At 40.7% G+C, this 19,803-nt stretch overlaps 1 pseudogene across 1 annotated transcript in view; it reads right to left on the reverse strand.

The window, feature by feature from the left end:
* LOC311149341 (adenylate cyclase type 6-like) overlaps positions 1 to 3,797 on the reverse strand; it is an 86,967-nt pseudogene extending 83,170 nt beyond the window's left edge. The window contains exon 1 of the transcript XR_014615682.1: positions 3,616 to 3,797. The product of XR_014615682.1 is annotated as an adenylate cyclase type 6-like (transcript). The remainder of the gene's footprint in view (positions 1 to 3,615) is intronic.
* Positions 3,798 to 19,803: the final 16,006 nt, after the last annotated feature.

Below are 19,803 nucleotides of genomic sequence, written 5' to 3' on the forward strand. Positions count from 1 at the left end.
AGGAGCATGTCCATTGGGTGTGAAATGAAAGCTACTGTAAGAGTATATCTTTTTGAGAAATTAAGGCATATACATTTTTCTATAATTTTCCATCCCAAGAAATGTGAAATAAGCAAAGGCTTTGATTTCTTGTCAAACAGATGGAAAATGAGTCTTAGAAAACATCTACCAGAAAAAGTTTTACAAGTTATTAGAAATACATCAAAACACAATAATGTTGAAAGACCCCTGCCAACTAATATCAACACTTATATTTAGTTTAGGAAAAAATGTTCTGCCCTCTCTAAGTTTAAGAAACATTGCCTTGTGCCTTGAAATTCCATTACCAAAAACCCCACATATCTTTTAAGATATTTTCTAATTTCTCTCCCTCATGAGGAGGGAGGATAATGACATTTCACAGAAGTAACAAGTAAAGGTAGACCTATCAATTAATTTGTGTTTTTACTGATATACATTTTGTTTATGAATTATTACGTGATTATAACTCAAAATTATGTAACAGAATTTCTGGAATAAAAAAAAAATGGTAAAGGAATTTCTGCAATTGAATTGGCTACAATGGGAAATCATAGCCCAGTACAGAGAGGAGAAAAAAGGCAAGGAAATGCGATGGCAGCTGTACAGATAACTCATCCGACTTCTTCTCTACATTATGATGCCCCATGACCTTATTCATTCAGCCACTTACTCAGAAAACTAACAAGTTCAACTTAGGGTTCACCCTAACGCAGCATTCTTAATTTTTCACACAGGAAAAAAAAAAAAAAGATAAAACGCATAAGAAATGTCTTGCTGCGTTTTGTAAAAACAGATCTAAAATGCTTCTGCATCAAACTAATTTTGTGCTTCAGTTGCACTTCTCCACTCGGATGAGAATTCATGAACAGGCATTCTATCAGCAGACTGCTCTCTGACTGATGTCGAGCTACTTTTCTCTGGTACTTTTCTCGGTGCAGCCAGCCTACTTTTCTCTGTTAAAATGCAAGATTAACTTCAGCAAAACATTAGGAAATGTAGCTGGTTACAATATTTCTATGATAAACATTAGAAATATGATGGCCATGCATCGTTTTTTGCAAAAAATACCTTGCTCTTTCATTGTAAGCTTAGTTACTTGTGTGGCTACCAGCCAAATAGTGTTGCACTATTGTATTTTCTGTGAAGGAAAACTATAGTTGCACTTCCCTGATCGCTCTATTGAAGCAAAAAAACACGACTTTCAATATAAAAACGCGACCCCTGTCAATACACAGCTGGACTCACCTGCTCTCGCTTTCTCCCATTGTGCTATTTACAAACAAACACATGACCGGCTCAACTGTTCTGGGAAACTACGGTAAGCACCATAATGTAAAATAATTATTAAAATCTATTGAAAAACTTAGTTTCAACGGTTTTGAAAAACCATCCCGTGGCTATTTCCAAATACCCCGGTATACGGTATATACGGTATACCGCCCAAGCCTAATGCACACTTTTCCACAATGCATCAAGTTTTCAAGATTTGTAACTTTCAAAATACGGCCCCTATGATGCATTGTTGAGGCAGAAGACAAATTTACATTTATCACAAAATAGACAAAGAATCTCTTATATTGTATTTTAATCTATTCAATTCAATTCTACAGTACATGTCTGGCATGCCTGTGTTTCTAATCAAGAGCAGTAGCTACTGATAGAAGTTGCTTCATAAAATAAACCTTTGGAACTAACTGAGGGGCTGGCAAACAGAGAATCCTGTTCTGTAGTTTGTTATTTCAAATACAGTTAGTTCAACTCTGTACTGCCATTCTGCCAATACACAACATAGGCTACTGTATGTCAGACAGAAGACTATGTTGTATTCAGTGTATTCTTTAATAAGGTAATTTCCTAAACAGAATATGTACCCTACCTTTACTTATTTTATCATGACTAAAATTCCACCTATAAGTGGTTTCTCTTTTTCTCTCCCCCTATAACCATACCACAATATCTCTCCATTAATGTCAATGCAGGTTTAAGGACAAATATTAACATTGAGTTGATGATTGGAACGTCGGATATTCTATTTTAAATAAAAAATATGAAAACCGCAAATAGCAGGATATGCAAATTACATACATAGGTCTTGTTTGGCAGATAAAAGCATCAGATCTATGCACTAATAGATTATGCAATGCTCCTCTCGGTCAGACTGGTAATAAAGCATGCATTCACCTCTGGTGCATGCATGGCCGGTCAGACACTCACAGCACGAGCACACAGCAGCATGCAGCGGTTATGTAACACAAACAGAACAGCGCATGCATGCATTTACAGCAGCATCCGCTCGAGATATCATTTAAAAAATAATCCTCTTTCTATTCCTACTGACTCGGGATAAACCGGGAAAACAGTTGTCAACGTTGTAAATTAATATATATAGGCTATATATTGAGTTTGAATGTATATTATCTATATGCAGGTCTAAAGACCATATAATTGTCAGGATGTTTGCGATAAATAGGCCTCTATGATATGTGATATGCAATCAACTATCTGCATATAGCCTATTTGGTTGCAAGGCCAGCGGAACATACTGATTACATAGGACGCACGGTCTGTGTGTGTAGCCTATGTTAACCAGCCTTTACCCTGCCAGACTGCTGACATTTCGTTGCAGTTACGGCAAGTATCCTCTCCTTCTCAAACATTGCTTAGGCCTATATAACGGGGTGTCTATGTTTCCTTGCACTGACACATTTGTTATCTATTTAAGACCCTACAGTCTTAAGTAATAATTTAAAATCTCTCTACCAACTTCTCAGAGAAACCCTAGACAAATAGTATAGCAGGGTTCCCCAACTGGCTGCCTGAGCAAAATAACAACATTTTTATTTTTTATGTTTTATATAAGTTTAATTGTTGTACATAATACTTTAAAAACACCAGCAAATCAGCTCCAAGTCATTTTAATTTAGGAAATCTGTTCCCAAGTATTCTCACGCATTATAGAGAGACACGTGATCGTATACAAACCTAAGCAAGGTTTGAAATGATTATGTTTTAGTCAAATATTATATGTTTGTGCTTCTTGAGGTGAACTTGCAGTTTACAAATTATTTTTAATTATGTTCCGACCATCCACTCAAGAAAATCTAGTTAATGATCCCTGGCCTACAGTACTGGCAAAGTCATGATACGGTGATGCACCTTCAAGCATCTTTTTATGGTGATAGAACATGATACATGTCCTAAACCGGGTTCTTCTTGGTAAGTCCCTTCTTGTAAATGCAATAGCCTACATGCACCTAGAATGTCTCCTTATTTAGTAAAGGCCTCAACAAATGTATGAAGCTTACACATAGCCTATAGGCTTGTTACTAGCTTACTAGCTACATGGTCGATAGCGCCAAGTAAAACAGTGCAAATACCTGCATAACATAACATGTCACCTTGAGACTAGGCTACGGCAACACTTTGCCTTAGAGACTCTCAACATTGTAACCTCGGGTGTTCTGTTGACATTTTGTAGCACTACTGTGTTCTATAACTACACTGATAATAGTCGACTTGGTACTATTGTAGCGTTGTTGTTGCCTACAAAACAGTTGGCCAGAAGCCTAGGACAGCGGGAGGGCTTGTACTTACCACATTGACTGAAACCTTTGTATGAACAGCGCGCAATGTAGACTACTTTTCTCCCTCTGTGTTGGTAGACCTACTTTGCTGTCTTCTTGTTTCAGATGAAAACGTTTATCAATCGACGTCTGTAGACTACAAATGTACAAATCTCTCGTTCGCGCTTTGCTCTCTCTCGCTCTCTCTCTCTCTCTCTCTCTCATACATTCTCATGAACTCAGTAAGCCCCCTAGAGGTAGCTCCAGTGTGTGTGTGTGTGTGTGTGTGTAGGGAATACTTCTCATGAACTAATAATAGGCCAATAAATGGCAACACAAATACAGTGGTGGAAAAAGTACCCAATTTTCATACTTGAGTAAAAGTTAATATACCTTAATAGGAAATGACTCAAAAGTGAAATTCACCCAGTATAATACTACTTAAATATACTTAAGTATCAAAAGTACAAGTAATTGCTAAAATATACTTAAGTAGGCCGATCAAAAGTATAAATCATTTCAAATACCGTATATAAAGCAAACCAAGCATAGTTTATTTTATTATTATTATTTTATTTTTTACAGATAGCCAGGGGCATGCTCCAACAAGTTGTCAGAGCAGCTTACCGATCACTGCACCTGTACACAGCCTTTCTGAAATTAGCCCACCCAACTACCTCATCCCCATATTGTTATTTATTTTGCTAATTTGCACCCCAGTATCTCTATTTGCACATCATCTTTTGCACATCTATCATTCCAGTATTATACGAAATTGTAACTATTTTGCACTATGGCCTATTTATTGGGGCGGCAGGTAGCTTAGTGGGTAAGAGCGATGTGCCAGTAACCGAAAGGTCGCTGGTTCTAATCCCCGAGCCGACTAGGTGAAAAATCTGTCGATGTGCCCTTGAGCAAGGCACTTAACCCTAATTGCTCCTGTAAGTCGCTCTGGATAAGAGCGTCTGCTAAATGACTAAAAATTTAAAATAACTTACTACATTCGCACACACTGTATATACACTGCTCAAAAAATTAAGGGAACACTTAAACAACACATCCTAGATCTGAATGAATGAAATAATCTTATTAAATACTTTTTTCTTTACATAGCTGAATGTGCTGACAACAAAATCACACAAAAATTATCAATGGAAATCAAATGTATCAACCCATGGAGGTCTGGATTTGGAGTCACACTCAAAATTAAAGTGGAAAACCACACTACAGGCTGATCCAACTTTGATGTAATGTCCTTAAAACAAGTCAAAATGAGGCTCAGTAGTGTGTGTGGCCTCCATGTGCCTGTATGACCTCCCTACAACGCCTGGGCATGCTCCTGATGAGGTGGCGGATGGTCTCCTGAGGGATCTCCTCCCAGACCTGGACTAAAGCATCCGCCAACTCCTGGACAGTCTGTGGTGCAACGTTGGTGGATGGAGCGAGACATGATGTCCCAGATGTGCTCAATTGGATTCAGGTCTGGGGAACGGGCGGGCCAGTCCATAGCATCAATGCCTTCCTCTTGCAGGAACTGCTGACACACTCCAGCCACATGAGGTCTAGCATTGTCTTGCATTAGGAGGAACCCAGGGCCAACCGCACCAGCATATGGTCTCACAAGGGGTTTGAGGATCTCATCTCGGTACCTAATGGCAGTCAGGCTACCTCTGGCGAGCACATGGAGGGCTGTGCGGCCCCCCCAAAGAAATGCCACCCCACACCATGACTGACCCACCGCCAAACCGGTCATGCTGGAGGATGTTGCAGGCAGCAGAACGTTCTCCATGGCGTCTCCAGACTCTGTCACGTCTGTCACATGTGCTCAGTGTGAACCTGCTTTCATCTGTGAAGAGCACAGGGCGCCAGTGGCGAATTTGCCAATCTTGGTGTTCTCTGGCAAATGCCAAACGTCCTGCACGGTGTTGGGCTGTAAGCACAACCCCCACCTGTGGACGTCGGGCCCTCATACCACCCTCATGGAGTCTGTTTCTGACCGTTTGAGCAGACACATGCACATTTGTGGCCTGCTGGAGGTCATTTTGCAGGGCTCTGGCAGTGCTCCTCCTGCTCCTCCTTGCACAAAGGCGGAGGTAGCGGTCCTGCTGCTGGGTTGTTGCCCTCCTACGGCCTCCTCCACGTCTCCTGATGTACTGGCCTGTCTCCTGGTAGCGCCTCCATGCTCTGGACACTACGCTGACAGACACAGCAAACCTTCTTGCCACAGCTCGCATTGATGTGCCATCCTGGATGAGCTGCACTACCTGAGCCACTTGTGTGGGTTGTAGACTCCGTCTCATGCTACCACTAGAGTGAAAGCACCGCCAGCATTCAAAAGTGACCAAAACATCAGCCAGGAAGCATAGGAACTGAGAAGTGGTCTGTGGTCACCACCTGCAGAACCACTTCTTTATTGGGGGTGTCTTGCTAATTGCCTATAATTTCCACCTGTTGTCTATTCCATTTGCACAACAGCATGTGACATTTATTGTCAATCAGTGTTGCTTCCTAAGTGGACAGTATGATTTCACAGAAGTGTGATTGACTTGGAGTTACATTGTGTTGTTTAAGTGTTCCCTTTATTTTTTTAGAGCAGTGTATATTTTCTGTTGTATTTTTGACTTTATGTTTTGTTTACCCCATATGTAACTCTGTGTTGTTGTTTTTATCGCACTGCTTTGCTTTATCTTGGCCAGGTCGCAGTTGTAAATGAGAACTTGTTCTCAACTGGCTTACCTGGTTAAATAAAGGTGAGAAAAAAGAAAAAAAACACTCAGACATAATGTACAAACAAAGCATGTGTTTAGTGAGTCCACCAGATCAGAGGCAGTAGGGATGACCAGGGATGTTCTCTTGATAAGTGTGTGAATTAGACCATTTTCCTGTCCTGCTAAACATTCAAAATGTAACGAGTACTTTTGGGTGTCAGGGAAAATGTTTGAAGTAAAAAGTACATGTTTTCAAAAATATAAATAGTAAAGTAAAGTACAGATACCCCAAAAAACTACTTAAGTAGTACTTTCAAGTATTTTTACTTAAGAACTTTACACCACTGCACAAATATGAGTGCTATTTTGAGTGGGACAAGCAATGAAGCATGTGATGGAGATTGAACTACTAAACTACTAAAAAGGTCAGTAAAAGTTAGTTAGGCCTACAAAGCCTTGTTTATACTTTGCGCTAACATGTTTTTTAATGATCTGATCAAAATGATCCAATCACTAACTGATCAAGGTTTGTTGTGTCTGCACATTGTATTAAAATGTGTCTCTTATCCGTTCACTGTGTCCGCATTGTGACCAGATTAGATGGGGCCTCCCTGTATGCAAATTATTTGACAGATATTCTTTCAAAATAATATTTATTTATTTATGTTAAGACAATTTGATGCCAATGGTACTACCTGTCAATGATTTTAGAGGCCAGTATAATTATGATTTGACCATCCAGATCTGTTTACACTTGATTGATATCCAGACACAATGCACGCCTGACTACCTCCAGAAATGGTCAGGAAGATCTACTCACAATCAGATCAAAATGTATCTTGGAATCATCTCTACACGCCTATTAAAAAATGTGGCCACAATGTAGAATGTGGACAAGATCAGGACAAAGGGGGCTCAAGAGAGTGACGATGTGGACTGCAGCTAGCCAAGATGTGCTGTTAAGGAGTGCAGGCTAGCCTACTACTTTAATGTCCTAGGACCTTAGGCCTGTAACCTACAGTTAACTGCCAAAATAAAGGAAACACTTAAGGAAATGAGGGATACAAAGTATACTGAACACAAATATAAATGCAACATGTAAAGTGTTGTTCCCATGTTTCATGAGCTGAAATAAAAGATCCCAGACATTTTCCCTACGCACAAAAAACGTATTCCTCTCCAGTTTTGTGCACAAATTTGTTTACATTCCTGTTAGTGAGCATTTCTCCTTTGCCAAGATAATCCATCCACCTGGCATATTAAGAAGCTGATTAAACAGCATGGTCATTACACAGGTCCACCTTGTGTTGGGGACAATAAAAGGCCACTCTAAAATGTACAGTTTTGTGACACAACATAATGCCACAGATGTCTCAAGTTTTGAGGGAGCGTGCAATTGGCATGCTGACTGCAGGAATGTCCACTGGAGCTGTTGCCAGAGAATTAAATGTTAATATATCTACCAATCGACGCCTCCAACGTAGTTTTAGAGAATTTGGCAGTACGTCCAACCGGCCTCACAACCGCAGACCACGTGCAACCACAACAGCCCAGGCCCTCCACATCCGGCTTCTTCACCTGCGGGATCATCTGAGACTAGCCACCCGGACAGCTGATGGAACTGAGGAGTATTTCTGCCTGCAATAAAACCCTTTTGTGTGAAAAAAATCTGATTGGCTGGGCCTGGCTCCCAAGTGGGTGGGCCTATGCCCTCCCAGGTCCACCCATGGCTGCGCCCCTGCCCAGTCATGTGAAATCCATAGATTAGGGCCTAATTTATTTATTTCTATTGACTGATTTCCTTATATGAACTGTAACTCAGTAAAATCGTTGAAATTGTTGCATGTTGCTTTATATTTTTGTTCAGTAGATATTGAAAGCAGGTGCTTTCACACAGGTGTGGTTCTTGAGTTAATTAAGTAATTAACATCCCATCATGCTTAGGGTCTTGAATAAAAATGCCCAGTTGCCCATTATTTTGGCTACCAAGAGGATCTCAAAGGAGCATAGGGGGTTTAAAGGGTATGTGTGTGTTAGTGATGCGCGGGTCAGCTGTTTGTTCACCCGCACCAGCCCGCAATTGGTAATAACCCATCCTCAACTGCCCACTATATGTGATAAAGTGAAAATCTGAGGCCTGCACCCGACCCTAACCTGCAAATAGGCCGATAGAAAATGTGCTGTACTGTCAGAGATGGCGGAACAATTTTTGTACAGAGGTTGCGGGATTTCTTTTTTTAAGCCTAATTTAGATATGTTTATGCATTATAATTTCCTACATTTTGGTAGGTAAATGTTAGTCAACTTGTCTATAATTAGATACATGCAGCTTATCTTCTGTCATTACTGCCCTAGAAGACTAAATGAACCCTTGCTCACCAGAATAATGTCATAAATCAATGAATGCTTCAATCTAGTTGGCATCAGTAAAGTTCTCTCTTTCATCGGCGCTTCTCTCACGCAGCAGATGTTTAGGGACCGGGGAGAAAATGCTATAAAAATTAATAAAACTGAACGATTTTCAGAGCAGCATTTCCAAATGACATCAGTTGGACCGGTTTAAGGAAATTAAAATCAGTGAAAACGACCCAACATGTTCCCAGTTAGCAATGCGCACTCGGGATGTGGCTGTCCCTCCAGAGTGTTCGGGGACCTTTTAAAAAGGTTTGGAAAAGTACTGTAAATTATTATGTGTGTGCAAAATATATCAGATATCAAGGGCCAGTCCTGGTCACCTGGATCCACTGGTGACGACAAATCAACTCCAGTCAAATCAAATGTTATTGTCATGTACTTGCAGGCTTCTCACACAGTGCAATGGCAACAAAAGTAACATAGTAAAGTAATCAAATAAGTGACATTGTAAATATATAACATTTTAATAAAAATACTAAATAAACTAAATCAAGTACAAGAGGCATGCGGATAGAAGAAAATAAGCTATAAATGAAAATACGATTTTAGAAAAGTAGCCTACAGATGTAGGATCTTAATTTGAACAAGTTTGCTACAGCAGGAAAATAATCCTGCAGCAACAGGAAATGTGAATTATTATGTGGATTATAATGAATGGACATTGTTGTAGGGGTTGGTATATGTTTAGTTAGGGCAAATCAAGTCTGACATTTAAAAGTGGAAATGACAAACTTTAGAAGCCTTTTTTTAAACAGAAATATACTACAAGTTTTCATTTCCTGCTGTGCAGGAAAATTGCATTGGTCCGGTAGACAAAAGTGATTTCAGTGTGTACAGAATATGAATAAATGGTAAGTGTGTGGTAGGGTGCAGTAATCAGCCCAGGGTTCAGCTGTTGGATCATTGTGGCTTGGGAGGCTGGCTTTGAGATAGGTGGAGGGAGACCTGATGTTGACCCTCACTGCAGCGGATCCCTCTCCCATGTGCGTCGCAGCCTCCCGCCTTCACAACTGGAGGCCCCTTTCAGGGTGACCTGAATCTGGAGCCCTTCATCAGTGGCATCCTGGGATGCAGGGTTCTTTCGAATGGCTCCTATACACAAACAAAGAACATTGAGTTACATTTGAATCGCTCATGGTCTTACACATGAGTTTAAGAATTTACTTAAAAGTACAGAAAACAAGTGTAACATATTTAATAATATCAAAACTTACTGTGAAGAATGACCTTCAGAAATAAGTCCTTGAAACAGGCCTTATCCCCTGCCCCAATCCAAGTTGTGGCGATGGCAAGACGGTTTGACAGAATGCTAGGGAGCATCTGCCACACTGTCGACTTCAGGTACTGAGCACCCATTACAGCCAGAAACCTAAGCTACAAAATGCAAGAGAAGTATTATAAATTACACACTATGTTAATATATTACCCTCCCCCACCCCCTATATTTTATATACATTTATTGTGACCGTCTGTAAAGATATTTCCAATAAGTATTTACATTTATGTTGGTAACAGTTACAGTGCCTTCGGAAAGTATTCAGACACCTTGACTTTTTCCACATTTTGTTAAGTTACAGCCTTATTCTAAAACTGATTAAATAAAAAATGTCACTCATCAATCTGCACACAATACCCCATAATGACAAAGTGAAAACAGGTTTTTAGAAATTGTATTACAAATAAAAAAACTGAAATTCCTTATTTACGTAAGTATTCAGACCCTTTGCTATGAGACTCGAAATTGAGCTCAGGTGCATCCTGTTTCCATTGATCATCCTTGAGATGTTTCAACAAAATAATTGGAGTCCACCTGTGGTAAATTAAATTGATTGGACATATAAGGTCCCACAGTTGACACTGCATGTCAGAGCAAAAACCAAGCCATGAGGTCGAAGGAATTGTCCGTAGAGTGCCGAGACAGGATTGTGTCGAGGCACAGATCTGGGGAAGGGTACCAAAAAATGTCTGCAGCATTGAAGGTCCCCAAGAACAAAGTGGCCTCCATCATTCTTAAATGGAAGAAGTTTGGAACCACCAAGACTCTTCCTAGAGCTGGCCGCCCGGCCAAACTGAGCATAGGCCCACACCCCCAAAAAAATAACAAATTGCTAAATGTGTAGAATAGCAGGAAATTATCTTTAAAAATGCAAAATTCTCTCAGCCTCATTGCAAAATGTGTAGAATAGCATGATTTTGCTATAAAACAGTATATTTTTCTCTCTTCCCCATGGCAATATGTGTATAATTGCAGGAAATTAGCTTTAAAACAGAAACATTTTCTCTCAGCCTCATGGCACAAAATGTGTAGAATAGCATGAGATTAGCTATGAAACTGAGGTACACCACTGTTGGTGCTCCATCTATCTATATCGAATGAATGGCTGCCGCTAGTGTATTATTGATCGGTATTTAAAAATGTTCGGTGGTGATAAATGGAAACAATTAAACTGTTCTTTAGTTCCAAAAGCCTGTAGAATTTTCATTGCCAAAAGCTACTGGCTACTATCAAGTATCAAAGACAGGTTTGAAAACTCAATGGAGGATGGTAACAAAGATAACTTCCTGTTGAAGGCTTTTCGGCTTCTTCTGTGGGGTTTAAGAGGTGCCGCCACCTACTGTAAGTAGTGATCAACACTTTCGCTTCAAGTGGGTGAGGCGGTTTAGGGAGTGGCATTTATTGCTTGAAAGGAACCGTTTGTATTGCCTCAATAATAACAATGGCAAGTTAGGCTATTTTGGGGCATAATCAATATACTATTAATTTACCTAAACTGTAAATTATTAGGTGTAGAACTTTTTTGTGTCATCCTCAATGATTGTAAATTCATTATGTCCACTTGTGTGGTTGTATTGTGTTTTTAAATGGGCAAATAAATCTAATCAAATTAAAATCACAACAAATGTAAACTATTTAGAAACAACAAAAACAGCTTGCAGCCTCTGGCTGGCTGTGGTTAGCTGGAAGGTGACAGGCCGAATTTGAGATGAGAGAAATTCCTTGCTATTGTCTTTCAAATTAACTCATGACTAGATGGCTTGTATAGCTGTCCTCTGAGTGGAGGCTAAACTCCAGAGATGCAAATCACATCTTGAACGGTAAACTTCACTCTCCTGCCAGGAATTTATAGCCTTGGGTGTACGGAAAGTGGAATATAGCAAGCATGAGGACATTTTTTGCATACTGGGTTTCTGATAAGATTTCAGTTCGGCTTGAAATACTATCAGCTTTTATGATGATGATAAAGATAGCACCTTTACAGATGGTCCTTAACCACACATTCATTCTCTCAAGATGCTGAAATAAATAGATAATATTTCTCCACACCTGTTCCTGAGTCAAAATGTACATTTGGTATAACATTTTACTGCAACAAATGCTTCATTCGGCAGGAGTTAATATTATATTAGGCTATGTGAGAGGTTATAGACCTACAGTCAGTGTCCAGATTTCAGTTAGGCTACTTTTCCATGTATTAACCCATCTGAACAGTAGGGTATAGTACAGTTCCCTTGACGTGCCATATTTGATGTCCCCATCTTGTTACTCTCGAATTTGTTTAGCACCTCACACATAACATAGGGTACAGACGTCAGTTCAACATCTAGTTTTTATTTACATTTGTCAACTAACGTGAATTCAACGTCAATTCAACAAGAAAATTCACCATGTCATTGGATTTAGGTTAAAAGTTGGGTAAAAAAAAGACAAAATGACCTTACGTTGATTACTTTTTGCAAATCCAATCAGTTTTCGGTAACACTTTACTTGACACCCAGCGTCATAACACGTTATGACATGGTCATAACCATGTCATAATATGTCATAACACTTGACATAACTTGTCATAATATGGTCTTAACAATGTATGTATGTAGACCTGCTGTGACATATATTGCATTATTTTATGGCTGGTTATGACTCCTGCATAAGAGTGTCAAAACCCACAAAACCTCCCACACAAAGCAAAACATTCCATTACACCATAGCCCTCTTGTCAACAGTACGTTTATGTTATATACAATTTTCTGAAATTGACCATATTAAATTATAATTGTAATCAGTCACAAATTGATGTCAGACATGCACCTACCCCAATGCTCTGTTGCTGATGACTGGGATGAATGCAGGAGCAGATTTCAGGAGCAGGACAAGACACCCTCTTTTTGACGGATGACTGACATAAGGGCATGTACGTGATAGGCCTATCTGGCTTATATGATTATGATGGTCATAATGCTTCTTGACAGTGTCATAAAGTTTTATTTTCTTAGTCCAAGGAAAGTGACACAGGATGGTCAAAATGATTCTTGACAGTGTCATAAAGTGTATTTTCTTAGTCCAAGTAAAGTGACACAGGAGGGTCATAATGCTTGTTGACAGTGTCATAGTTTCTGCAAGTTATTTAAAATATGATGGAAAAACACATGACTAAATAATTAATTACAGCAACAACAAAGGACTTAAGAAACAAACTTTCAAACTAAAGGAAACTTCTTGGCAGGGAAAAACACATTTGAATAAATGTGGGTTTTGACTCTCTTATGCAGGTGTCATAACCAGCCATAAAATAATGCAATACATGTCACAACAGGTGTCAATATATGGGTCATGAAAGTGTTATGACCATATTATGACAGGTGATGACAAGTCATGTCAGCTGTTATGACATATTATAAAATGGTTATGACCGTGTCATAACAAGTTATGACTCTGTCAAGTAAAATTTAAATGACGTGGTAATAACGTTGATTCAACCAGTTTTTGCCCAGTGGTATCCTCTTTTACCACTTCACAAAATCTTTCCCCAACATTACTGTTCTGGACCTCCCTTCGCTTTATTTTCAACTCTCCATTTCACAGCTTTTCTCTTATTGAATTAAACTCCAACATTGCCCTTTTTGCCTCAGTGGATCGACATGAACTTTTTCAGCCCGATTTCCCAAAAGCATTTGGCGATTCGCGTGTATTTGGCACATGTACAGTTAGGTCCTAAAGCTTAGGCTTATGCACTTATGGCAGATAAACATAATGAAAGAAAAACCTCAATGTACCATATAGATATGGATTGCACAAGAATGATACATTTATGGCTTTTTAATGCATTGTTTCATTTTTATTCAACCCGCCTGCTGCCCACCGCCCTTCATCCACACAATATTACATGACCCTAAACCCGCCCACCCCGGGTTTTAGTCAACCCGTGCATCACTAGTGTGTGTGTGTGTGTGTGTGTCTGTGTGTGTGTGTGTGTCTCAGTCACCAGATCTCAACCCAATTGAACACTTATAGGAGATTCTGGAGTGTCGCCTGAGATAGTGTTTTCCACCACCATCAACAAAACACAAAATTATGGAATTTCTCGTAGAAGAATGGTGTCGCATCCCTCCAATAGAGTTCCAGACACTTGTAGAATCTATGCCAAGACTCATTGAAGCTGTTCTGACTTGTGGTGGCCCAACGCCCTATTAAGACACTTTATGTTGGTGTTTCCTTTATTTTGGCAGTTATCTGTACATGTTATTATGTTATATATCAGGGGGTAACCTGGCTCTGGCAGCCAAAACAGCTAAATACTCAATCAAACGTGAATCGATCACTGAGCTTATAAATGAACTGGAAACAGTGTCCAAGCTGGATGACCGTTGTTTTCAACATAATCTACTCACATTCGCATACGCCGTTTTGTGGTTGTTGGCATCTTTCTAGATCCGGTTTTAGAGAGCCCATAATGGCTGCACACTAGTACTCAGTGCGCACTGGAGCCCTGCGCAATCAGCAATGATGTCATCACGTCGTCCAGAAACATGACAGATGGTGGATGAAAATAAGGTCAATTTACTACTGGCTGACTCGGAAGAGCTAAGTAGCGTTAAGTACCATCGCTTATATGTGAATTAAAATTTTGAGCATGTCGGGGCAATGTCAGGAGTGTGTTGAAGGTCATTGGTTGCAATTCTCCCAGAGAATCTGTTTGAGCTTGTCGGTTCGACCTCCTTTTGACAGCAAAACACAAGACAATCACCACAGAACGAGGGGCGTTCCCAAAGCACAGGTGTTTTGAGACGCTTGATAGCTAATTAGACGTGGTCGCTGGAAACATGGCCTTGTGGGAATCATGTTAAAAAGGTGTGTAGTAGTTTTACGTTTTGTACAGCGCCTTGCAAAAGTATTCATCCCCCTTGGCATTTTTCCTATTTTGTTGCATTACAACCAGTAATTTAAATGGATTTTTTGGGGGATTTCATGTAATGGACATACACAAAATAGTCCAAATTGGTGAAGTGAAATGAAAAAAATTCCTTGTTTCAAAAAAGTATAAAATATAAATAACGGAAAAGTGGTGCGAGCATATGTATTCACCCCCTTTGCTATGAAGCCCCTAAATAAGATCTGGTGCAACCAATTACCTTCAGAAGTCACATATTAGTTAAATAAAGTCCACCTGAGTGCAATCTAAGTGTCACATGATCTCAGTATATATACACCTGTTCTGAAAGGCCGAAGAGTCTGCAACACCACTAAGCAAGGGGCACCACCAAGCAAGCGGCACCATGAAGACCAAGGAGCTCTCCAAACAGGTCAGGGACAAAGTTGTGGAGAAGTACAGATCAGGGTTGGGTTATAAAAAAATATCTGAAACTTTGAACATCCCACGGAGCACCATTAAATCCATTATTAACAAATGGAAAGAAGATGGCACCACAACAAACCTGCCAAGAGAGGGCCGCCCACCAAAACTTGCGGACCAGAAAAGGAAGGTATTAATCAGAGAGGCAACAAAGAGACCAAAGATAACCCTGAAGGAGCTGCAAAGCTCCACAGCGGAGATTGGAGTATCTGTCCATAGGACCACTTTAAGCCGTACACTCCACAGAGCTGGGCTTTACAGAAGAGTGGCCAGAAAAAAGCCAATGCTTAAAGAAAAAAATAAGCAAACACGTTTGGTGTTCGCCAAAAGCCATGTGGGAGACTCCCCAAACATATGGAAGAAGGTACTCTGGTCAGATGACACTAAAATTGAGCTTTTTGGCCATCAAGGAAAACGCTATGTCTGGTGCAAACCCAACACCTCTCATCACCCGAGAACACCATCCCCACAGTGAAGCATGGTGGTGGCAGCATCATTCTGTGGGGATGTTTTTCATCGGCAGGGACTGGGAAACTGGTCAGAATTTAAGGAATGATGGATGGCACTAAATACAGGGAAATTCTTGAGGGAAACCTGTTTCAGTCTTCCAGAGATTTGAGACTGGGACGGAGGTTCACCTTCCAGCAGGACAATGACCCCAAGCATACTGCTAAAGAAAATGTTGTGTCTTCAAGGTGGTAGGCATGTTGTGTAAATCAAATGATACAAACCCCCAAAAAATCAATTTTAATTCCAGGATGTAATGCAAAAAAATAGGTAAAATGCCAAGGCGGGTGAATACTTTCGCAAGCCACTGTATTTAGATTATTTGTTCTCTATGATATGAAAGTAATATGTTCCAAAGTTTTCCAAAACAGTATCGGAAGCAAGGATTATTAACGGGTAGACAGAGCATCGGGACTGTTGTACACATTGACTGCGCTGTCGTCAGCGCTTCAACTGAGAACGAACGAGAACTAGATGGCACCAAGTTTCTAAACGCGCTAATTCTCCCACTCATGGACAAAAACATTTGTGCCTGAATATGACCCGTGTTGTATAGCTGGGCGATATGGACAAAAAGTCCAATGTAAAAAAACGCTAAATACAACGTATTTGTTATTTTTTTGTAATGCACAGATACATTACATAAGTGGCAGGGCTGTAGACAAATTTTTTCCAGTTACAAGTAAGACAACTGAAATGGTGACTTATGAACCCCAAGAGTCGAAGGCCGCGCCCCCGCGCGGAAATCTAATTAGTATAATACAAAATTTCCATCAAAATCTGTCGGTTTAAAGTTGTGACTGAACCAATTCAACAACTTCCCCTTTTAAAAATGGCCTATGTGGCATCGATATGAGTCAGAAACATTTATTTGAGTGTCAAAATTGACTACAAAGTGTAAATAGGATAGTTTGGGTTATAAAATCAGTGTCATTCAAAACTGAGATTTGCAAGATAATTACGAAAAAATTGTATGTCAGGGAATGAAGGGTACCATAACAGTTTTCCTTGGGTTGGGTTTATTTCAATCCTGCCCACAGCTGGCAGCACCCAAGTAATCAACAATTTGGAGCGCAGCTGCATGGGACCTGATCATAATGCCCATGGTCAATTTGGTTTGACATCAAATCAAAATCAAATCAAATGTTATTTGTCACATACGTGTTTAGCAGATGTTATTGCGGGCGAAATGCTTGTGCTTCTAGCTCCGACAGTGCAGTAATATCTAACAAGTAATATCTAACAATTTCACAACATATACCCAATACACACAATCTAAGTAAGGAATGGAATCAAGAATATATACATATATGGACGAGCAATGACAGAGTGGCATGGACTAAGATAGAGTAGATAATTATAGAATACAGTATATACATATGAGATGAGTAATGCAAGATATGTAAACATTATTAAAGTGACTAGTGTTCCATTCTTAAAGTGGCCAATGATTTCTAGTCTATGTCTATAGGCAGCAGCCTCTAATGTGCTAGTGATGGCTATTTAACAGTCTGATGGCCTTGAGATAGAAGCTGTTTTTCAGTCTCTCGGTCCCATCTTTATGCACCTGTACTGACCTCGCCTTCTGGATGATAGCGGGGTGAACAGGCAGTGGCTCGGGTGGTTGATGTCCTTGATGATCTTTTTGGCCTTCCTGTGACATCGGGTGCTGTAGGTGTCCTGGAGGGCGGGTAGTTTGCCCCCGGTAATGCGTTGGTTGCCTTACCAGGCGGTGATACAGCCCGACAGGATGCTCTCAATTCAGCATCTGTAAATGGGTTTTAGGTGTCAAGACACATTTCTTCAGCCTCCTGAGGTTGAAGAGGCTCTGTTGCGCCTTCTTCACCACACTGTCTGTGTGGGTGGACCATTTCAGTTTGTCAGTGATATGTACGCCAACTTGAAGCTTTCCACCTTCTCCACTGCGGTCCCGTCGATGTGGATGGGGGGTGCATCCTCTGCTGTTTCCTGAAGTCCACGATCATCTCCTTAGTTTTTTTTTACATTGAATGAGAGGTTATTTTCCTGGCACCACCTCCTCCCTGTAGGCTGTCTCATCATTGTTGGTAATCAAGCCTACTACTGTTGGAGGCGTGCTTGGCCACGCAGTCATGGGTGAACAGGGAGTATAGGAGTGGGCTAAGCACGCACCCTTGTGGGGTCCCAGTGTTGACGATCAGCTAAGTGGAGGTGTTGTTTCCTACCTTCACCACCTGGGGGCAGCCCGTTAGGAAGTCCAGGACCCAGTTGCACAGGGCGGGGTTCAGACCCAGGGCCTCAAGCTTAATGATGAGCTTGGAGGGTACTATGGTGTTGAATGCTGAGCTATAGTCAATGAACAGCATTCTTACATAGGTATTCCTCTTGTCCAGATGGGATAGGGCAGTGTGCAGTGTGATGGCAATTGCATCGTCTGTGGATCTATTGGGGCGGTAAGCAAATTGAAGTGGGTCTAGAGTGACAGGTAAGGTAGAGGTGATATGATCCTTGACTAGTCTCTCAAAGCACTTCATGATGACAGAAGTGAGTGCTACGGGGCGATAGTCATTTAGTTCAGTTACCTTTGCTTTCCTGGGTACAGGAACAATGGTGGCCATCTTGAAGCATGTGAGGAGAGCAGACTGGGATAGGGAGAGATTGAATATGTCCTTAAACACACCAGCCAGCTGATCTGCACATGCTCTGAGGACGCGGCTAGGGATGCCATCTGGGCCGGCAGCTTTGCGAGGGTTAACACGCTTAAATGTCTTACTCTCGTCGGCCACGGAGAAGGAGAGCCCACAGTCCTTGGTAGTGGGCTGCGTCGGTGGCACTGTGTAATCCTCAAAGTGGGTGGGCGAAGAAGGTGTTTAGCTTGTCCGGAAGCAAGATGCCGGTGTTGGCAACGTGGCTGGTTTTCCTTTTGTAGTCCGTGATTGTCTGTAGACCCTGCCACATACGTCTCGTGTCTGAGCCGTTGAATTGCGACTCCACTTTGTCTCTATACTGACGGTTTGCCTGTTTGATTGCCTTGTGGAGTGAATAGCTACACTGTTTGTATTCTGCCATATTCCCAGTCACCTTGCCATGGTTAAATGCGGTGGTTCACGTTTTCAGTTTTGCGCGAATGCTGCCGTCTATCCACGGTTTCTGGTTAGGGTAGGTTTTAATAGTCAGAGTGGGCATAACATCTCCTATACACTTCCTGATAAACTCAGTCACCGTTTTGATAACCCTATGGGGCTAGTTAGGGACCATCAGTAAATTACACAATGTACATGGGACAATATTTTTTAAATGCCAATAGATCCAAATGTCAATGACTTAAAAACCTCAAACCAACTATAAATTGAAGAAATTCAGATATACAAATATTGAAAACATTTAATGAGACAACTAAAAGGTGTGCAACATGAAACTATTGTCACATTTCCATTGTGTAATTTAATGACATCCCTAACTAGCCCCAAGATAGGCTATCCAAAGTCAAACCAACTTCGCCACGGGGCGGCTGAAGTTAATTGGCGAAAGAAGTTGGCTAGCTCTCTAGCTAGTCCAGGCTACTTCCAGACACAAAACCTGGTTAGACTGTTTCAAGGTATCTAGAAATGTGTGTGGCTGTAACTGTGTACTGTCTTAGCAGAGTGAAAGTACAAACGCTTCCCACTTTCGAACACACACACAAGAGATGCACACCTCTAAGACCCAAATCTCATTCTCAGTTGCATTTCCTAATGAGGAGTATTGAAACTGACGCTAAATCAGGAAGTTCAGCCCCCCTTTAAGCTAGAAACTTGTGAATAGTTTGCAAAGCCGTCATCAAGGCAAAGGGTGGCTACTTGGAAGAATCTAAAATCTAAAATATATTTTGATTTGTTTAACCATTTTGGTTACTACATGATTCCATATGTGTTATTTCATAGTTTGATGTCTTTTCTATTATTCTAAAACCCCTGAATGAGTAGGTGTGTCCAAACTTTT

This window comes from Coregonus lavaretus (assembly GCF_964263955.1).
Source record: "Coregonus lavaretus genome assembly, chromosome: 22".
Classification (NCBI taxonomy): Eukaryota; Metazoa; Chordata; class Actinopteri; order Salmoniformes; family Salmonidae; genus Coregonus; species Coregonus lavaretus.